This window comes from Nicotiana tabacum, chromosome 11 (genome assembly GCF_000715075.1).
Source record: "Nicotiana tabacum cultivar K326 chromosome 11, ASM71507v2, whole genome shotgun sequence".
In the NCBI taxonomy this organism is placed as follows: domain Eukaryota; kingdom Viridiplantae; phylum Streptophyta; class Magnoliopsida; order Solanales; family Solanaceae; genus Nicotiana; species Nicotiana tabacum.
The window spans coordinates 91,327,182-91,340,006 of record NC_134090.1 but is presented as its reverse complement, the minus strand read 5'-3'; the positions used below and the strand labels follow the sequence as shown (position 1 = coordinate 91,340,006).

General features: G+C 34.5%; 1 long non-coding RNA gene across 1 annotated transcript; it reads right to left on the bottom strand.

Moving 5' to 3' along the window:
* Nucleotides 1–6,459: 6,459 nt before the first annotated feature.
* Nucleotides 6,460–8,940, bottom strand: LOC142166315 (uncharacterized). The gene is made up of 2 exons (XR_012696645.1): nt 8,178–8,940; nt 6,460–6,540 (listed from the first exon to the last, which is right to left on the bottom strand). It is a non-coding gene; the product is annotated as an uncharacterized LOC142166315 (long non-coding RNA).
* Nucleotides 8,941–12,825: the final 3,885 nt, after the last annotated feature.

Here is a 12,825-nt window from a genome sequence, read left to right as displayed (position 1 = left end):
GTTCCACATGACTCGGGCTTCAAATAATCTCAAACTGTTCTTATTTCCCTTAAATGCTTTGATCACCTCTCCAGGGTTTTATGATTAACTTTAAAGACCAGGCCCAAACTGTGTGCACATGTCATGTCACGAGAATCGGCGCTGAACAAAAAATGATAAAAGGACTAAACAAAAGACGACTGGAAACAACAAAAGACCGACTTTTGTATTAGACTACTGGCGAAATGGTTTGAATAATAAAACAAACAAAACAACCAGAATAAAATCCTAACACAGCCTTGACAAAACTTAAACAAATTGATATGACAAACTGGAAAGATAAGAAGGTTTGACACAAGACAATATTCGGATTACAACCCTAAGAATAATCCGGACAACAGAAATGACAACAAAATAAGACACCACAAGCTTCTCTCTTGCTAACCAAGGAACGGAGCGTCCTCCCATTTTATCAAAGTTGGCATCTTTAGCCACTAAGCTTTGCAGTATTGTCCAGACCATTTCCAACTTCGATATCATTATCATCAGTTAGCGGCTTTCCGGGATGACTCTAAAATCCCATGTCACCAGGCATCCTCCCCATAAAGTGTGCATCATGATGTGCAGGTAAAGGATTCTGCGCGATATTCTGGGTGTCATTACCTTGGATCACAATTAGATTTTCCTGTATCATCCTTTCTATTTCTTTTTTCAAATCCCGACAACTTTCAACATTGTGCCCCTGGGCATTGGAATGGTATTCACACCTTTTAGAAGGGTCAAAGCTTCTTGCACGTGGGTCCAGATGATTTGGAGGAATAGATGCAATCATGTCGTGATGCTTTAACCTCTCAAATAAGCTTTCATAGGACTCTCCTATTGGTGTAAAATTATCTTTCAACCTTCGTTCCCCTTTATACTTCTGGCTTGGATGTGGGTTATAGGGCACCTGAAAGTTATGTGGAGGCTTCTGGAGATTTTGTGACGCTCCTGCTCGCCTTCTGGGGCGTTTTTGTGGCCGGGCAACATACTGAGGTGGAACAATAGAGTGTTGTGGGTTCTGAGGGGGATAATCTTGCTCAGGGGATTCATAGATAACTTTAGGAGGCTGCTCATACCTTCGAGATGTTCTCCTAGGACCTCTTCTTGACCCTGATGTCATCATGATTTCTTCAGTCTTCTCATTTGTGTCGCAAAAATTATCAGACTCAACCCGGACAGCGTGAGTTGCAGCTTTAAAAACTGCTTGACTTATAATTTTTCCTGTCTTAAGACCGTTCTCTATTATTTCTCCCATTTTGATTGCTTCCGAGAAGGATTTGCCAACTGCGGACATCATGTTCTGAAAGTAATCTGGCTCTTGCGCTTGAAGGAAGACAGTTATTAGCTCGTGGTCATCCATGGGTGGCTTAACTCGAGCTGCTTGCTCTCTCCATTTAATGGCATATTCCCTGAAACTTTCACTTGATTTCTTTTTCAGGTTTGAAAGGGAAATGCGGTCTGGGGCCATGTCGACGCTGTATTGGAACTGTTTGAAAAATGCTTGTGCCATGTCGTCCCAGACATACCAGCGAGACGTGTCTTGATCCATAAACCATTCGGAAGCTACTCCCGTAAGGCTTTCCACAAAATAAGCCATCAACAATTCTTCATTTCTTCCCGCACCTCTCATTTGATTGCAATACCTTTTCAGGTGGGCAATGGGATCTCCATGTCCATCGTACTTTTCAAATTTGGGAGTCTTGAAACCAGGCGGCAAGTGGACATCGGGGAACATACATAGATCTTTGAAGGCAACACTCTTTTGACCAGACAACCCTTGCCTGTTTTTCAACCATTGTTCTAAGTTTTTCACTCTTTGGGTCATTTCTTCTTGTACCATCTTTCGGGCAGGCTCTTCAATCTTTGCAGGAAGATCAAACGAGTACGGGTGGTACTTAGGAGAGTGGTACTGCTCTTGTTGTGTCGCAAATTGTGACTCATGACGAGGTTGTCCTTGCCCACTGGCCCATGCTTGACACCCTCCGGTCATTTGCTGTTTCAGTATTCTATTTTTTCCGGCACAGTAGAGTCTTGTTGAACCCTCTCAACAAACCGACCAACTCAACTTTCTTCACAATTCAAAACAAAACGTGTTAGAATGGACTCAGTCGGTTCTTATTACTAGCAACATCTTTTTTTTTCGATTTTTTTTTTCAATTTTTTTTTTCATTTTTTTTTGTTGTGGTCGAATCTTATGGAGATTGCCTACGTATCATGACCCCGCATGAATCAGACCTTGCGTAGTTCGGACCAATAAAAGATAAGCAATACTAATCATTTTTTTTCAATTTTCATATTGGGTTTCAAAGGTTTAAAATGACCTACAAACTTGAAAATCAAACAACCCGCATATTCTAATCAAAAGATTTACAAACTCAAAAACAAACGGCCAGCTTCCTTTCCCCGTTTGTCAAATGCAACCAAACGGCTATTTTTGTAAATGTGGCCCCTTCCAATTCTCACATGAATTTTGAGGCCGAGGAGGATTATTTTATGACACTTTACCAACTTGTCCATTCTTTTACGAAAATAACCTTTCGACAACTGAAAGATACTCTAAAGCTATTTCGGCAAGAACGGTTTAAGACGCGGCCGAAGCTGGCTCGGCTTATTATGACAAAAATTCAAACGGTATTCACCTGACCGCCGACTCTTTATTTTTTTTTTTCAAATTATAATAACAACCTGGTGTTGCAAACACGGCCCTTCAGCGCCTCGGGGACGAAGATTTTTTAAGGCTGTGTGGGTCAACTGGACCAAATCTTAAAAAACGACCCAAAGGTGGTTGTTTATGCAAAGTCAGCCTTCCGGCGTCCCTTTCGGGAATATTCGGCTGTGTTTTGACAAAACAGCGTCACCCGACTTCTTTATGACAAAATTAAAATTTTGACATGTTTTTTTTTATTATTTCTTTATGTCAAAATTAAAATTTAACATAATATATTTTTTTGGCTATTATTTTTTAGCAAAAGGGGAAGTTGGACACCGCCCGACTTATTTATGACAAAATTAAAATTTTGACACGTTTTTTTTTATTATTTTTATTTATTGGTTTTTGGCTTATTATAGCAAAAAGGGGGTTGGACCCGATGAGGGTTGCCTACGTATCTCACATCCGGTGAGAATCAAACCCGCGTAGTTCGGGCAGGTCATGAATAAAGTAAGTAAACTAATTTTAAATTATTATTATTTTTGAATTTGTAAAAGAACTGCTTTAAAAGAAGAAAGGAAGTATATATATATATATTATTTTTATTTGTAAGAAATGAAGTATATATATATTTGGATTTTTGATTGATTTTCTTTTTGAAAGAAAGACTTCTAAGAATTCCTTTTCTTTTGATTCGAACTTTGAGAATTTCAAAAGTAAAATGAAGATATTTTTTTTTGTTTGAATTTTCATTTGTTTTCTCTTATTCTAAAGAAGAAAGAAAAAATATATATATTTTTTTTTTGGAATTTTACCTTTAATAAAAGAAATGCTTTCTAAAAAAATATTTCTTGAATTTTGAATTTTCTTTTCAATTTTTAAAGAAGAAGGAAAATATTTTCGAATTTGTTTTATTTTATAATATATATTTTTTTTAATAATTAAAAAGACTTTCTAAAGAAGTCAATAATGGAAAATATTTTTGGATTTTTTTTTGTTTAGAAAATTGGGAGTCTAAAAAAACTTTTCCAGACTTTTTGGGCAGGACAAATATTTTTGCAACAAATAAAAATATATATACATTTTTTGGAAATAAAGAAAAACTTTTTGGATTTTTATATATATATATATATATATTTGTAACAAATAATAAAACCACTTTCAACGCGACTCTTTTTATTTTATTATTTTGAATTTTTCAGAAACGAATAAAAAAACTATTTTAAAAGTAAGACTCTTTTTCATTGTCATTTTCAGGGGAAGACAAACTATTTTCCTTTATATATATATATATTTTTTTTACAAACTATTTTCCTTTATATATATATATTTTATTTTTTTGAAAAATAAGACAGAACAACGATTTTTTTTCTTTCTATTTTTTCTTTGGTTTTAATAAAACAAACTAATAAAACATTTTTTTTTCATTTTCTCAAAATTTCGGCAGAGTTTTGACAGTATTTGGGCATTGGTTTTTTTTTCAAAAATAAACAGTCAATTCCCTAACCGCTATTTCTTTTTTCAATTTTAAAATATTATTCATGATATTCAAAAGTCAGTCAACACACAAATCCGGATCAAATAAATGCGCAAGTAGCAGCAAGTAAGATGCATCAGGATGGTCATTTTTTTGGTACACCTGTCCTAGACAGACCCAACCCCTGTGTTGAGTCTCCAAAGTCAAATGCACGTGATGCAAACAATCACTCCTACTAGGGATCCGGCATGAAGCTGAGTTATTCTAAGTGAAAAAACCTGAGGCATATTGATCTAGCCCTGGCTTACCCAAACGGACAGTTTGAGCCGAAGCGGGGGCAACGTACCGAGAGCACGAAAGTCTACCCGGCCTAGTTACTTGTCCCAACTTTGTCTTATTTGGTATGACTTTAACAGAAAGGTGGGCCACGCGCACGTGTACACCATAAATTCAGAAGACTCAGAAAGAAGAAGGGTTTCGTAGCAGTTTTATATACACAATTCAAATAATATTAAAGCGGTAAAAGCATCATTTAGCACATTAAACATATATCATGTAAAAATCAGATAATAAATAAAGCCAACTGTAGCAGTTATTTTAAGCTCGAATTCTTGAACCCTGAACCAGTGGTTCTGGGTTTATCCCCAACAGAGTCGCCAGAGCTGTCACACCTCCTTTTTCCGCGCCCGCGTGGGTGCAAGAGAGTTTTTTCCAATTAAAGGACAGTCGAAACAGGATTTATTTCTTTATTTCAGAGTCGCCACTTGGGAGATTTAGGGTGTCCCAAGTCACCTATTTTAATCCCGAATCGAGGAAAATAATGACTCTGTATTACAGTCTGCGCACCAGAAATCCGGATAAGGAATTCTGTTAACCCGGGAGAAGGTGTTAGGCATTCCCGAGTTCCGTGGTTCTAGCACGGTCGCTCAACTGTTATATTCGGCTTGATTATTTTGATTTGCTAAATACATTTTTTATTGCATGATTTTATTGTTACCGCTTCTATTTAGATTTAAAGTCCCTTCTTTGAATCGAATCACGCGTACGTATATTCGTGTTATAAATTATATTTTTTAAAACATGCGGAGTTGTGTCACGCGCACGTGTACACAATAATATAGATAATATTTTTATTAAAATAATTATTTTCGAAATTATGCTTTAAATAAAATCAAGAATATTCGCCCTTTTTGTATAATTAAGTAGTGAACCTCACATCTCGGGTTTTTATGAAATTAATAATGATATTCTCCGAGAAATCCCTTTTATTAAATATTCGATCGAAGTTGCGCGAACGCATAATCCGAATTGCCTTTAGAAATATAATTAGGTTACGCGAACGTATCCCTAATCACAAAAATATTCTTGATGGTAGTATAAATTTGTTTACAAATTGTTTATTATATCCACGTATTTTTATGTGAACATCATGAGAAATAAATATTCTATTAGCCTCTAAATTCCTTAAAAAGAATTTACAATTTATTGGACGTTGGTCGCAATTTATGTTTTTCGCGTATGAATTATATTCCTCAAACCATTCGAATTTGTGGAGTAAAAATAAATATGTGATTAATACTACCATTTAGTGAATACAATATTTGCCTACCCAAATAGACAACATGCAAATTATGTATAAAAATTGGGAAAGAATGGATGTAAGGAAGTGATATTTTTGAAGAATTTTCATTGTTCTATTTGAAGCGAATGCTAAAAAAATGTTATAATCTATAAATCTAATCACCTTCTACATTAATTGTTTTTTAATCCAAAATTATAATCGTTTGATTAATTTGTTTATGATGGTAGATAGACATCAAGTTGATAAGAAAGGGAATTATTATACAAATCGATTGAATAAAATTGCCTTACATGCAACACAATTGTCCGTCTTAAAACATTCATAACACTCTAACATCGTAACGAGCTATATCAAATCACCTTCCATATATGATTATATATATACTCATCATCATGCCATATATGAACATACAACTTATATCAATCTAAACCAAAAATCAGATTTTTTACAAGATATACTAATAATGTAATTTCTTGATACTTCCATTCTACTTTACATTTAGCTAACAATATTACGGGATGTAATTAATGACCCATTTTATGTCATGTTCCCTACCTTGATAATTCAATCATGACTTCACTTAATGAAAATTCCGAAATAGGTGATATTATTACAACACTTATACGAACTTTAAGAGGTAACAATTATCTTATATTCATCACGACAAACGTACTACTATATTAATCAACTGAAACAAAACCAAATTTTAAACTAATGAACTTGAACGAATGGAAAACAGAATTATAATTCCCGAACTTCATTAATATGTCATGTTGAAGCTTTTCATGACATGAATTTACAGATATGTACCTGATATTGGAAGCAAGAAAATGAAGATGAGAATCAGCGGCAGTAATAACAGTACAACATCAACAACTGCCCAGCAACAGTAACAACCCAGTACAAACCGGTGGAGTAGTAATCCCAAAAACAAAAGCTTTAAGCTTTAAATGAAACAACAACCATTAATACTAATTTCAAACAAAGAAAGAAAGCAGTAGATTTTTTAGCTTTTATTTTTATTTTGAAAGCTTAAATATTTTTCGGAATTTTTCTCTCTTCTATTCTCTGTCCGTTTTTTTCTCTATCTGTGTCTGTATTTTTTCTCGTATCTTTTATGTTCTCTCTGTATTCTTGTTCCCTCATTTGTCTTCAAGACTTCCCATATATATAATCTCATCTCATAAATCTTTTAATCAATTAAATCAATACTTTTTCTCTACCCAACCCATTATCTTTCCACTCATCCCCATTACATTAAATAAACATATCACACCACCCCATTATATTTTGTCCCCCATGCTTTAATTAAAATAATGCAAGATTCCCCTTTAATTTAAATCTTGTCCCCCCTTTATATTAAATAATCATATCACAACCCACCCCATTTCATTTTGTCCCCCATGCTTCAAATAAACAATTTCAAAATGTACAATTCCTAAATTACTCCTTCCGACCTTACTGAAATTACCAAACTACCCCTGAACGTATTACAAATTTACCAAACTACCCATCAGCTATAACACATCAATTAATCAAACTTAACCAAAATATAGACAATATGATCAATTTCTAACAATGTTCAAACAACAATATGAACATGGATGAACATCATAACAACAATATCACATGAACACGATTTTAACAACATTTCAACAACAAATCACATGAACACAAATTGAACAACAAAGAACAACTAAAATTTGATTGAACAATATTTTAGCAACAAACCTATTTTCGGATTTAAACAACAACAACAAACAAGTATATTTAGATTTCTAACTTCAATCATATTGAACTTAAAATCAACTACTAACAACATTACAACAAACAATTCTTATATTAAACTTTAAACAAGATTATGAGACCAATTCAAGAAATAATCATAAATGGTAAACAAGAAATCAAACTATACAAATTTCGGATTCAAGATCAACCAAACAAAGTATGAACATGAATGAAAATATACAATAACAATAACAAACAAACTTTGTTCAAACTTTGAATTAAACTTAAACAAAACAAATAAACATATTCAAATCACTAATCTTCAAATAATCAACTAATCTTTCTTAAATTAAATCCAACGAAACTTATAACAAAGATGCATGATCCAAAAATTAAAACCAAAACATAACTTCACATTAAATCACTAAATTAAAACCAACTTCAAAAAATGAATACGAATTAAATCTATATTAACAACAAACAACGGATTTAAACGATTTAAACTAACACCTTTCTACATTAAAACTAAATCCTCTTAAAATTAATAAAACAAACTGAAAATAATTAAATTAAATCTTCAACTTAAATCTAACAACAATATAACTAAACTAACAATTTTTATCTAAAACAAAATAAGAAAAATAAAGCAAACTTATGCTAATTCAAAATCTGAAAATATCAAACAAATTATGGACGTAATAGAACTTAGAATAACTAACCGTGAATGTCCAACGACGAACATCGAACGAACTCTAAACGAAACCAACGAACTTGGGCATAAACGGACTTGAAGACGACAAAGAAACAAGCATCATTTGAGGTGAAAGATGAAGAAAAACGTAGCAAGAAGCAGCTGGAATGGAGCAGCAGTAGCGCGATGGAGTTGGGCTTCGATGAAGAAGAAACAGCGGCGTCCATGGATGTCGAGCTCAAGCTTGAGCTCGACGAAGAGGACGAAGGCAGACCCGGCGAGAAGCAGCTGGAGCAGAAACGTGAGCAGCAGCAGCAATGGTGAAGCTGAAGACGCAGCGACGCAGCAACACGACGGAGCGACAATGGAGCTCGTTTTTGGGTTGGTTTCGAGCAGCTCTCATTGCTGCGTTTTGGAGAACGGAGCAGCATGGTCGCTTGGACTTGAAGTTGAGAAGATGGAAGTAGAAGGCCCTCCATGGATGACGAAGGAACAGCAGTAGCAGCTGCAACGACTGGAAGAAAACGCAGCAACAATGGCGGACGTGAAGCTACTCCAATGGTCATTTGGTTTCGACAACGGGAAATGGGGGGAGAAAGCAGCCATGGCTGCTCGTGTTGGGGTAGATGGGACGATGGAGAATGTCGTGTATGTGTGTGTGTGTGTTGAGGTGGTGGAGGCGTGAGGAAGGGCAGCCATGGGAGGTGGAGAAGCTTGAGGAAGAAGAAGAAGATAGGAGGGGTGGGGGCGGATGACTTCTTAGTTTTTTAGGGTTTTTTCTTCTTTCTTTCTTTTGTTTTGTGTTGTTTGTAAGATAATAGGGGTGTTGGTTTATGGACTGGGTCGACCCAGTTCAAAATGGACTGGGTCGTAGGGAAGATTGGGCCATTTTTTGGGCCTATAGCTTGAAATTGAAGAAGAGGCCCAATTCCGACTTTCTTTATATTTTCGCTCTCTTTTCTTCTTTTGTTTTTCTAAAACTAAATTATAAAAATACTTAAACTATTATTAAGAACTAAATTAAGTTATAAAGGCGCAAATTAACTCCCAATAACAATTAACGCACAATTAAGTATTAATTAAGCATAAAATTGTATATTTGGACATTAAATGCTAAAAATGCAAACGATGCCTATTTTTGTAATTTTTAATTTTTGTAAAACAATTTTAATTACTAACAATTGTAGAATTAAATCATACATGCAAAATGCGACATATTTTTGTATTTTTTATTAATTTAGCGAATAAACACGCACAGACAAATACAAATAATTCTTCAAAATATCACAAAATTGCACACCAAAGAAAAATCATTTTATTTTTGAATTTTTTGGGAGTAATTCTCATATTGGGAAAAAATCACGTGCTTACAAAAGGCGCGCCTAAAGCGACTAGCGTATCATTATTTTGGGTAAGGCCGTGAAATTTGCTAAACGACCGATCCGAAGTCTATACAATTATTAACCATTTATTGAGGGCCCCGCAACTTGTGCATTTTATTTGGCAAGGCTCGTCCCATTTTTTATTTAAGGATATCCTAAATCGACTATGATTTTCTATTTATTTGTCTCTAAGAATAAAGAAAAATCCTAATCAATTATCATTAAAAGTTCGGGCTTCCAGTTCAAGTCCGGTTTATGCATTCCAAAATCATCCTAATACATACTATGAGATATCAAGTGAACTACTGCTTGTACATTAAATTAAACAGAGAGAAACATGGGAAATTCAGAAATCCATTCCAACAACTCTTTACTTCCTTTCCATAGATTTGAAAGCTTTAGAACATGTACCTGGAAGTTACAACAATGAAGAAGGAGGAAGTTAGTAGCAGCAACAGCAAAAATACAGCAACAGAAAGTCTCACACAGTGGCTTCAACACCTCAATCCAGAAATCCCAGCAACACGGAGAAAACCAGTAAAAATGGAGAAGAAAAATAGCCCGGAAGTCTCTCTTTGTTTTTTCTTTCTAGCTTTGAACTCTCTATGGTGTTCTTCCGCTTTCAATATTTCAGAAAAAATTGGTTCTATTTTTTTTACTCTCTCCAAAATGAATTCTGTCCCTATATATTCTATGTATCCAGAGTGTATATCGAGTGTATACTGCTCTCTCCGCCCCCTTTTTTCTTCTTCTCTCTATCTAGTTTTTCCTCTTTTTTCCCACCCTTCTTCCTAAATTTTCTCTTCTATTTATAGCAAAATTTTCGAAATTTTCAGATTTGTTTTTTATTATTTTATTATTTTTTAATTAAAAGAAATCCCACTTACAAATTGCTTTTATTTTTTTAGAAAAAGAAATCTCACCTTTATTTATTTTTATTTTTAAAATTCCAACTTTAATTACTTTTATCTTATTTAAAATCCCACTTTTTATTTTTTTTAAAAGAGAATCTCACTTTATTTAACTTTTCTTTAAAAAAAAAACTACTATCTTTTCTTTTTCTTTTAAAAATGCTACTTTCAATTACTTTAAATTTTTTAAATTTTCAGATACCTTTATATTTATTTTTTAATTCCAACCTTCTTTTACTTTTTAATTATTTTAAAATAAAAAAATATTCCACAAAACTTTTTATTTTTTTAAAATTTTCTACATTCTTTTACTTTTTTTAAAAGAGAATTCCACCTATTTTTACTTTTATATTTTTTTATTCAATACTTCCCTTTTTCTTATTTTTTAAATCAATCCCGAAATTAAATATATATATATATATATATATATATATATATATATATATATATATATATATATATATATATATATATATATATATATATTCGGATTTTTTTATATAAAAAAAACAAAAAATAATAAAAAAAATATTAATAGTGATAATTCAGCTTTTAATTTTTTTTTTGGTATTTTTATCCTATAATAAAAAGTGTAATAAAGCTAAAATAATAGTAGGTTAAAAACCCCAAAAATATTTACATAAAAGAAGTGATAAAAAATTAAATGTTGTCAAAAATTAGGTGTTCACAACCGGTAGCGGGAGTTGGCATTTTCAACCAAATCAAATTCACCCATAGAACGCCGAGACATCGTCCTCGGTTGGAATAGTTAACTCAGCAGCTGGAGCATTCTGTTGAGTTGATGATGAACATTGCCTTTTGTGTAGAGAAGCCCCATCATTGGCTAATCCATCATCGTCGACCACCACGATGTCTATGACCGGCCCGGGAGGAGGGCTAGTGATCACGACTTCCGGAGATGACACGAGGGCGGTAGTCTTCGCCCTCTTATTCTTTCCCCTGATCGCAGAAGAACGCCTTCTCTTTGGTTGTTTGTTCTCCGGCCGGGTACTCCGTAATGAAATACCTATGCCCGAAGCAGGGCTAGAGACACCTGCTCGAGTAAGCACCTCTTGAAGTAGCCTCGCCGCATCAGCAGGATCAGCCAAAACGTCCTCCTCGGGGACAATAATTGAGCCTGCAGGTAGACCCGATTAAAAAAAAAGATAGAAGAAATTAGTCAAGTTCTTTACATGAAAAATTAAAATAGGGTGAGTTTGAATTACCATTATTTTTTGCCTTACATCCATACTTAAGGGCCAGTTCTTTCCACAAATAAGTTTTGGGCGTCGTAACGTCCAAGATCTTCTAAACCTACCAGTCCAGGCCTTCCACCACTGGTGGGATCCATCACGTTTCTGAAACATACAAAGGATGAAGAAGCAATACATGTATAGAAGAATATTTAGCGAAAGAAAATATACTAGAAAGAGGTCTTACGAGTACAATTCCAAGTGGTAGGAAAGGATGATACCGTTGGCAAAATGATATTATTGGTGGCAATTGCAATGAATCATTCCGTCCACCCACGGTCGTTATCATCATCCATGCTAGTCAACAGAGCATGGTAGCCACATTTGCAGAGGTTTTGTCATACCCTCCGGAAAATCTTGGGGGAGTAAAGATTCATCATACGAGCTAATGATAGCTCTTCTCCAATTTCCTGGCACATGCGTCGAAGGACAGGCGACCGTCCTCCACACTGAAGGGCTTACCTGTGCCAAACATACTTGGTAGCGAAGGCAAAACTCCGCAATCATGGAATCAAGCTCTCCGCTCAAAGAAAACGCACCCAAAGTAAAGGGATACGTGAAAAAATATGTAAAACCTTCCTTGGGAAGGGTCACTCACTCTGATAGATCAGGAGCAATGATGTCCAACTCATGGCAGCGGCAATCTTCCTTCACATTAGGAATACTAGAAGGACGAATGGAAGAAGGATACTTATTAACAGCCCATGTAATGAGGATTAGCAGTAGGAAAATTTTTTTCGAAGTCTTTTGTGGTGTTAAGACTTCGGGGGATGATGGAACCTACCATTGGAGGAGCAGAGTCCTCAGCCTTGTTCTTTTTCTTTGAAGAGTCAGAGCGTTTGGAAGAAGAAGCCATTGAATAAGAAGGAGAAGGGTTTTAGTTCGAAGCGAATTAGGGAAAATATGGAAAACAAAGATGCAAGTTAGAAGTTTGAGAAATTATGAAGTACATAGGAGAAAGGTGATTCATATAAGTAAATTTTGGCGGCTAAATTCATGGCCATAATTGCCTCGATAATAGGAAAAGGCTATGCTGCATCGTGGGATGACGCATGTTTGGGCATTAAATGCAGAGAGACGTGCGTCTAATCAATTATCAAAAGCCTGCAAAGAGAATTATAGTAATTCCC